The sequence below is a fragment of the Ascaphus truei genome, chromosome 1, assembly GCF_040206685.1.
Source record: "Ascaphus truei isolate aAscTru1 chromosome 1, aAscTru1.hap1, whole genome shotgun sequence".
NCBI lineage: Eukaryota > Metazoa > Chordata > Amphibia > Anura > Ascaphidae > Ascaphus > Ascaphus truei.
In genome coordinates this window covers 74,833,283-74,846,084 of record NC_134483.1, presented here as the reverse complement: position 1 = coordinate 74,846,084, position 12,802 = coordinate 74,833,283, and the positions used below count along the sequence as shown (strand labels likewise).

Genomic DNA, 12,802 nt, shown 5'->3' with positions numbered 1-12,802 from the left:
TAATTTTGACAGATTTATTATAAATCATTCTTCCTGGTAATGCACAGGTTATTAAGAATTTATATTAGTGTTAGGGACCCTTGAGATGTGGTCTGCCGTGTAGTGGCTCAGGGGCTTACAACAATTTGGCCAAATGTTAAACTAAAAGACCATTTTATTTAATAGATATCTATACATATATATTTAGGCACTGTACCGTGTATGAGTTTCACTGGATGTGCACTGAGCTCTCTGTGTTTTATGTTCTGTCTCTGGTTTTAAATACAAAATATTATGAAGCAAAAAACACTTGCCTTTTCACCTTACCACATAGGCAGCAGCTACTTTAAAGCAAATCAAAGCACAGAATGTATGCTACTAAATTGGCTTGTGTGCTTTGTACCAAGTACACAATACAAAATATTGTAATGATTTTGACACCTCACCTATACTTGTGTTGCCACTCCCATTCTTTTTACATTATAAGTATCATGGAGCAAGGATCTCATTACCTTTAGTTTCTTTATGTTTTAAATTGTCTGTATTTCATGCTTTGTTTTTGTCCTTGCACCTACATTGTACTGCACTGTGGAATATATTGACACCATATAAATAAAATATATTAATAATATGTTGACAAAGAATGAGTTTAATTATTTATGATGCGCCTGGCAGGAATGTGCGACTTTAATGTATTGCATTACGCACAGAGTTAAAAGTTGCATTAGAAAGTTACGTACAGTGAAATTGCTGCCTTCAGGTATACCGTCACCTCACCTTGCTATAAATCACCTGTTGTTCTTCACAGTAAACAATGAAGCTGTGAATTCTCTTCAGCTACCTGGCAGAAAGAGGTTACAGATAAGCAGATTAACGACGTGTAGGATATCTGTTGCCCTTTCATTTCCTTCAAGCCAGTTAGACTAGTTGTGGAGAGCTGTCTGATTGGCGGAGCACTGAGCTCTTTTTCATAAATTATAGCTCAGCTTGTAGGAGCATGAATGCTATCGTTGCAGTAACCAGTGCTGGGGCCTGCTATTGCCTCCCTGCATGAAGTTGTTCAATAATATCTCCTTGGATTTCGCTGCCTGCTCTGCTGGTACTTGCATCTTAAAAGCTGCGTGAGTAATTCTAACATTTTTTAACTGCTTGTTTGACTACAGATGATTGCATGAGGTGAACATATGCACATTTGTAATGAGGGAGTACTGTGCATCTATATTACTTCAGAATGATAGTGAGTACTTTCAGACACCGATCTATGAGGTTGTAACAGTATGCAATGTAACATTTAATTATTAACAACTGGCAGCTTCTTATTATGTTCAGTTATATAAAACGTGGGAGCAGTTTATGGAGATGCTTTGGATATGCACTTTTCTGTGTTACTTAAGTTTTTTTTTTATGGTAATCAAATAGGCTTAAGATAATTTGCTTTACACTTATGTTTACAAAACGCACAGTTTATGGTTGAATAGTTTATTTTATTATTACTGAACTAAAAATAAAACATACTGTATTGCTTTATCATTGTTACGCACCAGTTTGACGTACAATGCATTTAATGAGTGTTTACAATTAAGACGTTTCGATCACCAGACACACAACTGAGGAAAACATTGAAAACTGTTTGGTATGTAAAATCCTACAAAATACAGCAATGCCTTAAAAAGCCCTACACTAAATATATGGATATACAAATGGTGTAGTCACTGGGTGCACTGGTACAGGGGTGGGGGGGGGGTTAATATTTATGGATTTCTTTACGGATTTAGCAGGGGGTGTTAATATTTATGGATTTAGCAGGGGGGGGGGTTAGAATGAAGTTTAATGTTATGAAGAGCGCTCTGAAAATGTTTGTTGAGGTGTCTGTAATAGTATGGTTGTTCTCAACACTATGTCGTTCAAAAAGGTGTCCCGTGATACGGAAACGTGTTAGAGAACGTGGGGTCATTTATCAAAGTCTCTCGGCTGCAAACTATTTAAGGAAAAACATTCCCTTTTATAATTCATGGGATTGTTCCCACTGAACATCCTAGTGTAGTTCTTTGGGATCAGTTTCGGCGCTGGTAGACTTTGATAAATGACATTGCCAAACATCTGTGTATGAAAACTGTTTTTGCCATTAGACTGACTGACAAGTAAACAGAGTGTCTTTAAGGATGAACACAAACACATCAATTCCCGGTGTCGGCTCCTTGTGACCTTGGGCAAGTCACTTTATCTCCCTGTGCCTCAGGCACCAAAAACATAGATTGTAAGCTCCACAGGGCCTGCAAAATGTCTCTGTAAAGTGCTATGTAAAACTAGCAGCGCTATACAAGAACATGCTATTATTATTATTATTATTTCTGTACGGTTTTACTACTGAGAAACTGCAGACTGGAATACAGGGTGAGATTAGAAGAAGGCACGTGCATTGTTTGTGCTTTGGGACTTATTTTGTTCCCCATTTCAGTGTAAAAGCTACTGTAGTTCTGAGGTACTGTAATATAAACTAAGAAACGTGAAAAAAAAATGTCAATCTTGCATTAAAAGTCAATGCAAACAGAAGATGAAATTGCTGCTTGCAAGCGCCTTTTTAGGAGCTGATACACAAACCATCAGGAACTGATCATTAGTTTAGTTGATATTGTGTTTAAAGTGCTTATCACATGTGTAACAAGACAACTCAAGTGTTTTTATTATTGCAAAGACTTAAATGAATGCTGTACATGCTCTGTGCTAGTTACAGGAAGCGCAGAACACTGGCTGTTGAGCCCTCACTTTTCTCCAGAGATTACTTACTTGGTGCTTCTGTCCCCGCTGAGATTTAAAACAGTGCAGCAGATTAACCCATTCACTGCAGGAAAAACAGTACAATGTAAAGCAACATATTCCGGGTCCCCAGCATGTGATTTATCATACAAGTGAGGGGTCTATGACATGCTCAAGCGAGGAATTGTATGAATAAGCTCAGCTGATGTGTATTGTAGTGATTTTCTATTTGTGTTTATGGTATCAGTGCTTGACTAAATAGAAGTACATATAGACCACATCTGTCTGGAGGCAGCAAAATGCTGTGTAAAAATAGCACCAGATGTATCAAAGGAAAAAAGTCCATCAAAATCAACCAAGATTCTTTTGCTTTTTATAAATATGGCGCTATCTTTTGCACCCATATTGCAGCTGGGATACTTTGGAGGTGCGGTGCATTTATTAAAGTCTCCCAGATACAAAAGGGGGGGGGGGGAGGTAAAGAAGCTGTACCAAAGATAGGAATGCTCTATTCTCTATGGGCTTTCTCGGCTTGAAAAGTCTGGTGTTTTTGCAGCAGTTTTGCAGCATGGAGATTCTGATACATAATCCAGTTGGATACATAGATGTCTGTTGATTAAAGTTCTCTGGCTGCAAAACGGCACCAGGTTTACCAAGGAGAGATTGTTGAAACCAGTGGACTTTCTTATTGGCTAAATCTGGTCTAGTCTATTTGTTGTAGTTTTGCTGCAGGGCAACTTTGATAAATTACCATCTACAACCTTCAAGGTTATTGTAATAATATGGCTTTTCAAATATTTTTCAAAAACGGTGTCTGTTGAAAAATGTATGTAAGAAATAAATTGCGCATATGGAAAATTCTTCAGGTAGCGATGTCTACACCCGACAAGCCAAAACTAATTTCTATGAAGTCTACAACTATTTCAGGTTTTCAGATTTATAGGTTGAACTTGATGGACGGAAGTCTTTTTTCAACGTCATCTACTATGTAACTATGTAACATTTCTATTAATGCCAAAGTTTTCTTCACATTTAATGGTCTTTCAGCAAACACACACGTGGAAGTCATTTTCCACTCCCAGCATTCTACGTTTAGTGCATCCAGGAGAATAGAGACTTGATAGGAAACACAGAACAAACACCAAATCATTTATTGTTATGCATTTGCATGTATATAAAAAGCTCAAAGATGAGCATTCTACCAACAGTGCGCTGATTAAACTGTAATATGGGTATGGTTTGATGTAGCATCGTGGTGTTCTACTGTAGGTCCGATCAAAGGCCACCACAGGACATGTTTTCACAATGTTGCACATATAAAAGCCAGTTCACCCATCTCTAATTATCACTAAGCTAACTTGTTTAGGTGTTGCTTGTCCTTGTTGACTGAATTTGGACGACTCTGGAAAAGCAAACAAAGACTAAATATCTATACAGAAAAATAAACATGCATGTTGTAACATTGGAGTGGCTATAGGTTTATTATTTTCTCTGTACTCCATATATGAGCCCAACACCATTTGTCAGTAACCTTTTTCTATGGAATGAATGATGATATAGGTCATCTTAAGCCCTTGTCGATCCACTGCTGGATGAAGGCCACCCCATGATCTTGCAGGCACTGTGGTTGCAAGCCTCTGAAGTGCTTATTTAAAATAAAAACTAAAAAAAAAAAGTTTTTCTCCAGTCCTGTTTTTTTTAGAGGGGCTACCTGATTATCTGCAGTTCAAATATTTAGCTGCAAATGCAGGGCTGGCTGAGCAAGTTAGTACTGTATTCATTTGGATCAGCTTAAAAAACAGGCTAAATTATACTTGCACAGCTGTACCTATTGTACCTATTTGTACTTTTGATTGTGTGTTGTCCATTGCCTTAGTGTTTTGGCAAAAGTCCTGAGTATAGGATGTACCAATATTCCTGTTCAAAAGCTTATTGCCAGCAAGTGCAGCTTGTTTATTATCCGTTTGCAAAGTGAATTTAACTGTGTTACAACCTTTTCTCAGTGTTTACTAAAAATAAACATTTTCTCAGCTAGTGTTGTGTAGACAACAACCATTGTACCGGAACAAAAATGTTCCTTCTCACCTTGAAACTATGATGATCTTACTCACAACGTGAGGAATACATTATTATGTTTTTTTTTTTATTTTTATTTTTTTTACTATTACAAACTCTGTAGGTAGGGAATATGTTTTACATCTGATCTTATTCACCCTGTATCGTGCATATGATATGGGTGGTGGGGAATGCTGTCGGCAGTATATTACAGAGGAATGTGTCACAGGTCATTTACTAACCATAGCAGCCCACCCATCCCTCCAACAACAGTTACACCAACTACAAATGTAGCGGTTTATTTACGTTTCCTATTGTGTTTTTCATCGTTTTTATTTTTGGCCTTTTTATTTTGATTTTTTTCCCCTTGTTAAAAATGACTACCAGAGGGTAAATATTAGCATTATTCCCATAATAACAACACTTCCATGTGGCCAAGGGCGAAACTGTCAAAATCTGTTTCCCGGAATTTCCCAAGCTTTCCATTCAAAATCCATTCCGCGGTGTAAAATCCGCTATTGGATACAATCCACACAGATTTTAAAAATCCAATCCGGGGATTCTGCTGTCCATTGGAGGATTTAAAAAAAAAAATCTGTGCGCATTATATCCAATTAATGTATTGGATTAATTAGCTCGGATTGAAAAGAACAATCCATCGACGGATTGTGGAATCCGCAATGTGGCTTCCCAGTGATAAAAAACAATAAATCCCATGGAGAAAACCCATTACATAACCCAACATCACCCTGAATAACAAAACACATATGTTTTATTTAATTAGGGTAGATTCCAAAAAGTAAGACTCTTCCTGCTCTGTATCCTCAATTCCCGAACTCTCCTTCCTCCTACCCTCATTACCGCTTATTAATCCATTGCTAGCTAAAGGACCAATATCTGTCATGATGCCACTATAAATACTTTAAATACAAAACGTTGTTTCTAGCCATGTGACTTTGGTCCGTGTACATTGTACTTTGGCTCTTTTAGTTGATGGGTGAGAATATTCTTTGCAGTATTATTTTATAGTAAGTAAATATATAATGTTTAAGTACCATAGATAATACTAATCACAGCAAATCAGAGAAAAAGGAACACTGTAGCGTATTCAAACCCACGTTATCTTTGGTAAACACTGGTAATGCTGTTAGCAGATTTAGGACAAAAAAGTCATTTGATTCTTGTTAGTACGGGATTTGAGCAAAGCACTTTGGAAGCTTTATTTCTGCAGGCCAAACAAGTAAATTGGATTTTGTAAAGGGCTCTGTTCACTGTGCATGCGAGCTGTGTAATTTGAACATTTTATTTGTGGATTAATGTTTTTATTAAATATATTCAAGTAACACAGGGCTTTGTTGAGTCGAACCTTCTCTGCCACTGAAAACTAAAGTACTGTATGTATTAATTTATTTTACTCTTTTTTTTCTGTGTACCTATCTATGTATCTATCTATGTATCTATCTATGTATCTATCTATGTATCTATCTATGTATCTATCTATGTATCTATCTATGTATCTATCTATCTCATACTTTATGTTATGGTGGGTGAAAAAGGTGACAAAAAACCTCCATGTACCACCATGTAAAAATATCAGCTCAACCCCCTTATAACGCTGTTCTTGGGGTCCAAAGAATCACATTGCGTTATAAGCGGATCGCGTTAGAAATAATGTACAATTGTATGCATTGTACAATAAAGTATTTAAGATACCAAAAGTCGTGTTGTAAAGTATTCATAAATACGAAAATTGGGAGCCACGCTTACATCGCGTTATAAGCAGATTCGCGTTGTAACGGATCGCGTTATAACGGGGTTGCGCTGTATATATACATACACATACATACATACATACATATATATATATATAAATATATATATATATATACACATATACATACACACACACGCATAACCTTTCTTGCTTTATCCATTGTAACACCACGGAAGAAGAGATCAGTGTACTGTATCTCGATAGCTCAATAAATAAAAGCATTTTGTTAGCCAGAGAACGGTATCATCTATTCGTATAAATAGATAGATAGATAGATAGATAGATAGATAGATAGATAGATAGATCACTGTACACACAGCTTTTAAGCACAGCATGGGATTAGATGGAAAGCCAGTGAAACCACTCACCGACAGCTGTTTCGACCTTTTTGGTCTCATCGGTGTGAGGCTGGTTGTACTGGCTCTGCAATATTCAAGGCTGGGCATGAGCTTATTGGGGTTCTATGTAAAAATTGATTTCAGGCAAAAGGTGACACATTGTGTGCTCATTTTCCATGTCATTTCCCAGAATCCCTTGCTGCAGTGGAAGCACTGTATGCTAGGTGATAATGGTGAAAAGTAGGGTTGCAGACCTGTCTAAGACATGTGAATGTGCAGAATATATATAATATAAAAAAATCACAGCGTCTTCAATGAGATGAAGAAAAAGAGCCAAATAGTGGTAAATAGCCACTGATGTAAATTCTAATGATAAAGTAAGCAGAGCTGCGGGCAAGGACTAGGCAAAGGAGAAAAAACACAAGGAAAACACAGAGGGAAACAATATGCCAGAAAAAGTAGAAAAAAATGGGTACAAATAAATAAGAGTCCAAAAATAGAATAAAACCGCGGGAACTCTGTGCTGCTCTCCACAACCAACTCCTCAATTCCTAGAAAACAAAAGAGGAGAGTGTATATATATATATATATGTATATATGTAGCCAGGTCTCCCTCTTACCTTCAGGCTGCAGACCACATGTTGCCAGGCAACCAATAGAGCTGCTAGAATCTCCTGAGGGGAGATTGGAACGTTAGTTGAGCTGACAGTTAGGACTGTGAGGGCAGTTAGTAGTTGGAAGCTGGACACTGAATTATAGGGTGTGAGTGTGCAGGTGCCTGTGGCATCTGCACTAGGCCAGAGACAACTGATAGGCCCCAGCTAGGTCCAACTCCCCTCAGTTTGTGGCTGTTACAGGGACAGGCCCATAGTTAGGGATACGGCCCCTGTAGCGGCATCCCGGTCCTTGGTGGTCTGGTACTAGACCACCCCACGAAGAAGCACTGGAGTCGCGGATCATCATTGAGTCCATGTACCCCATCGGAGGATGCAGCGAGCCCGGGTGTGGATGCACCCGGCAGGTACCCCATGCACAAGTGCACCAACATACACTAAAGTGGCAGCGCTGATTACATATAAGGATGAGGGGTTATATCCTTGTGGACACTAGAGTAGTTGGGTGCCTGAGGGCCCCGTCAGGTACTGTGGGGACTGTGAACAAGTGTGTGAGACACTGGGCGGGTGGTTATGGCTGTGTGAGGCCTGGCGGGTAGGCTGTAACCAGTAGTTATACTATCGTTCTGTAGTAAAGTTGTTACTTTATGTTTCACCCATTGTGTGTGGTTATTGTATAAGCTATGTACAGTATATAGGTCCTGGAACGGGTAAATCCGCACAGTAGAATCCGTTACAGGTGGAGGCCCTGAAGAATACCGTACCAGTATACACCCCAGGCTCCCTGCAGGGGAGGGTCAGAACTCCTGTGAGTCACAGGTATTGCGCCACACACACCGTAACCACAAATCCTCCAAGGGGGTGGGGGAAAGTGCAAGATATATATATATATATATATATATATATATATATATTAACCAACTCATGGTAGCTTTTCTGGAGTATTAATACTAACATTATTATATTATTTGGTTATTTTTAATTGTAGTATTTGTTTGTGGGGTTTCTACTTATGATGCAGTCGGTAGAGGAAACATGTCTAGGAGGAATGGTTTTATAGCGACCTTGACAGGTGATAATGCCACTGTCACTAGTGATAATATTGATATTAAAATAATTTCTTTAAATTACAGAAACTCCTCAAGGAGGAGATGCGTCATTGGTGAGACGCTTACTCCTCACAGGATTATATAGACAAAAAGATCATACCAAGGGGTTGACGGATAATTAAAGTTCCTACCTTTGAGACGGATCCAGTTTTTACTCAAAAATGGAATGACACTTTGGGGTCTATGCACAAAGCAGCGAAAAAAAGCATTTGGCAGTTTTTGAACTAGCCATGTTTTTGGCGCGTTAAACTCGCTGTATGCCCTAAGGGCCGAATCCCTGGTGAATGAATGCGCCACCACCATTTGATAAAATGGCGAGTAACCGGTGGCGAGATGGCTGCCTGGCGAGAAGCTGCCGAGAAGCCGTCCCCTGCCGAGATATGTCTGCAGCAGAGAGAGATCCGCCGCTCTCTCTGCGCAAACATCGGCACATAAAAAATCATTTTATAAACCATTTTTAATTCATAGTGTACATGTGCAGGGGGTCTCCGGAGCTGAACCGCATTGGTTTCAGGTCTGAGGAACCCCTGCTTTCCGAGATACAGGCCCCTTTATAAGGTGCCGGTATCCCTCTGCATTTAAATGTCCCGATCACGTGACCGCGGAATGTAAACAAAGCAGACTGATACCGGCACCCCCTAAAGGGGCCTGTATCTCGGGAAGCTGGGGTTCCCCGGACCTAAAACCAAAGCGGTTCAGCTCCGGAGACCCTCTGCACATCTACAGTATGAATAAAACACACATATCAATACACAATCATTCCTTACCTTTGCGGCTATCTGCTATGGTAACGAAGCAGCATGAATATATTTTTAATAATACTGTACAGTGAGCAGGGGGTCCCCTGAGCTGATCCGCATTGCTTTGTGGACCAGGGAACCCGTGCTTCCCGAGTTACAGGCCCCGGTATGTGTGATCGGGTGGGCAGTGTCGCCGCCATGTTTATAGCGTCCCATACGGTACGTGCCCGCTATAAAGATGGCGTCAACACTGTAACCGATGCCCCAAACCGGGGCCTGTAACTCGGGAAGCAGGGGGTCTCTGAGCCAGAAATCAATGCGGTTCAGCTCAGGGGACCCCCTGCCCCCGCACAATATTATTAAAATACATTAATGCTGCTTCATTACCATAGTGGATAGCCGCTAAGGCAATGAAGGGGTTAACGCATAATAGCATGTTTATTGGGGACAATTGCCCCCAATAAACATTGCAATACACAACATACAATACAGTAATGGGCAAAATTACTATTATCCACAAATGGATAATAGTGAATGTGTCTATTTAAAATACATAAAAAACAATAAATACATTAAATACATATAGCACTCACCGATGTCCGACTGCCACGATGAAGGCCATCATTTTCATCTTGCTAATGCCCCATCCGCTTCTGCAAAACAGAAACAAGAATAAAAACATCCAATGTAATGTCCCCTAACCCCTTAATCGCCATTGCGGTTATTAACCGCTACAGTCATTAAGGGGTTAACCAACCCTCACCAACCACTCGGGAGGCCTACATACCCTCCCCCAATAACCCCCCACCCCGTGATGCCTAACCACCCTCACCCATTACCCACAAGGGAGGCCTACCCACATACCCTTGGGGCCAATACCCCCTCCCCCCACCCCAACACATACAGTACAATAATGTGTCAAATAACTATTATCCAGATAGGGATAATAGATTATTTGGCCATTTTTAAAAACATTAACTAGCAAAAAGAAACTTCTACTGACCTCATCAATAAGAAGGCCCCGTCGCCAGCATAATCCTTGTAGTCCATTGCCAAAATAATACATAGCCAATACATTGCCATTACATTCACATATCAATAAACCCCTTAATCACCTTATCGGATACTAACCGCAAAGGTAATTAAGGGGTTAAGCCACCCTGGCCCGATACCCACCCTTCACACATTCCATTGTACAGTGGCTTCATCATGCAAAAAAAAATTAAAAACAAAATACAATATATATATATATATATATATATATATATATATATATATATATATATATATATATATATATATATATACACACACACATGATGAACCAATATACAAATAAATGTCTCAGGGTTAACAAAAACATGCTTAAATAAAAATACCACTTCTCTTTTGCATCCATAATGAAATACAATGCTATTTCCTAAACAAATCAAATGTAATCATCCAATCTAAAACATCAAATGCCAATTCAAAGCCTCAAATGCCACTCAAAACATTGCATTTACATTCTATACATGATGCATTAAATCTAAGCAACATGTAGACGCTGCAAATCAATGTTAACCATACAATATTCCAAAGAAAATAGCATTACATCAAAAAAAGTATACTATGCAATCCAATAAAGTCACCATCAATCAATTTGCATACATTAATTACATCCCAAAACAATTAAAATAGTATCCATACCAATTACACAATTAACTATAGCAACCGTTAAAGAGAACAAGTTACCATCATACAAAATAGAAGGACACCAAAAAGAAAAATATACAAAAGCAAGCCTCACCATGACCTAAAGTACAGCATAGAAGGCCAACAATTACATCTAGCTAATTATAAAATACATTTAACACACATGTATGTATAGCAGCATAGCCAAAATCATTTAAAATAGTGCAGAGCAAGCTTTTCAAACACAATCATTTCTTACCCTGTATTTATATATCTCACATGTAAAAAGCAAGGAATAAACAAGTTTCATAAAATACATTTCTTTTCTTCACTTACCATTACTTTACCCACTCACCGACTCCCGTTGAACAGGTTACTCACGAACCAATCCACGAACAAGAACCCATAAAATAACAAACCAGAAAATAATAAACATTAAAATAATAAAACAAAACAATCCACGGGTCTTGTAGTTGTAATCCATCTTCATCTGTATTTTTCTTTCTTTCAACTGCGGCTCTCTTCCGGGGTCTTCTTACCATCTGCTGCCATGCCCGTGTCTTCTTCTTCTTTAGGAGGTCCTTCTTCCTCGGCGTCTGGCTTCAAAATGAGACGACATAGGCTTTTAAAGGCCTATGACATCACATTTTCGTCATGGTTTCCACGGCCCTGATTGGGCCATGAAAACCATGTGCTTTGGCCGATAAAAAAAAAATGATGACGTCACTTAAAGGCAATGAAAGCACAGCCAATCAGAATGGCTTTGCTTCAATTGCCTTTAAGATGACGTCAATTAAAGAAACATGGCCGACCTCACATGGTACGGTAGCCAATCAGAGCGTGGGAACTCCATCCCAACTCTGATTGTCTCTAGTACACCATGTGACAGAGGCTTGGGGGAGAACGGATATGACGTCATTGAAAGCCTGTCACATGGTACTAAAGCCAATCAGAGTAGGGATAGACTTCCCACGCTCTGATTGGCCACCGTACCATGTGAGGCCGGCCATGTTTCTTTTATTAGCGTGCCTGATTCGTGCCTGATTTCTTTTTTGGCGTGCCTGATTCGGCATAAAAACGCCATTCTAGAGTGGCGAATAGCGGCGCAAAGCTACTCGCCACTACTAGAATACAGCGTGGCGGAAAATATGTCTATTTGAAGCGAAAAGTGCCTTCTCGCCTCGCCAATGGCGGAAAAAAAACCCGCCAAACACATTGGCGGCTTTTTTGATTCTCGCCACGTTTTTGCCCTTTACTGAATAGGGGTAGGCATTTTTGGCCTGAAACGGGCGAGAAGTGCCTTTCCGCCGCTTACTGCATGAGGCCCTTTGGATCAGTGTTCATTCTCATCTGGGGCAGTTTCGTGAGGACAAATTAAAATTATTGGAGAAAGAGATAGCTGCAGTACAAATTACACTTAAACCTTATGCAGAGAAAAAGGAATTTATTGAATCTACAAACAAACGAGTTGAGACATTTGAGAAAGCGTAACATATATATGTGATTGAGTAATGCGGTCGTATAATTTATGTGAGGTGTAACGGTTTGGAAATACTATTTCAAGTATTATAATATGTAATATTAATGTGAAGAGGATTTTATGCAATGTTGCAGTGATACAACACAGAAAAGAGGGATAAGTGAGCATGAACCAGATGCAGCCATTATGTGTGTTAACTAGTCATCTGGGCTAGTTAGAGTTGGCTAGATATTGAGAGACTGATTCAAGGTGCTGGTATAAACTGTATCTCTGGACAAATCA

General features: G+C 39.3%; 1 protein-coding gene across 1 annotated transcript in view; it reads left to right on the top strand.

The window, feature by feature from the left end:
• Nucleotides 1-967: 967 nt before the first annotated feature.
• PDE4D (phosphodiesterase 4D) overlaps nucleotides 968-12,802 on the top strand; it is a 1,562,913-nt gene continuing 1,551,078 nt past the window's right edge. Inside the window, exon 1 of the mRNA XM_075589581.1 lies at nucleotides 968-1,100. The gene's annotated coding sequence lies outside the window, so the exon portion shown is untranslated. The remainder of the gene's footprint in view (nucleotides 1,101-12,802) is intronic.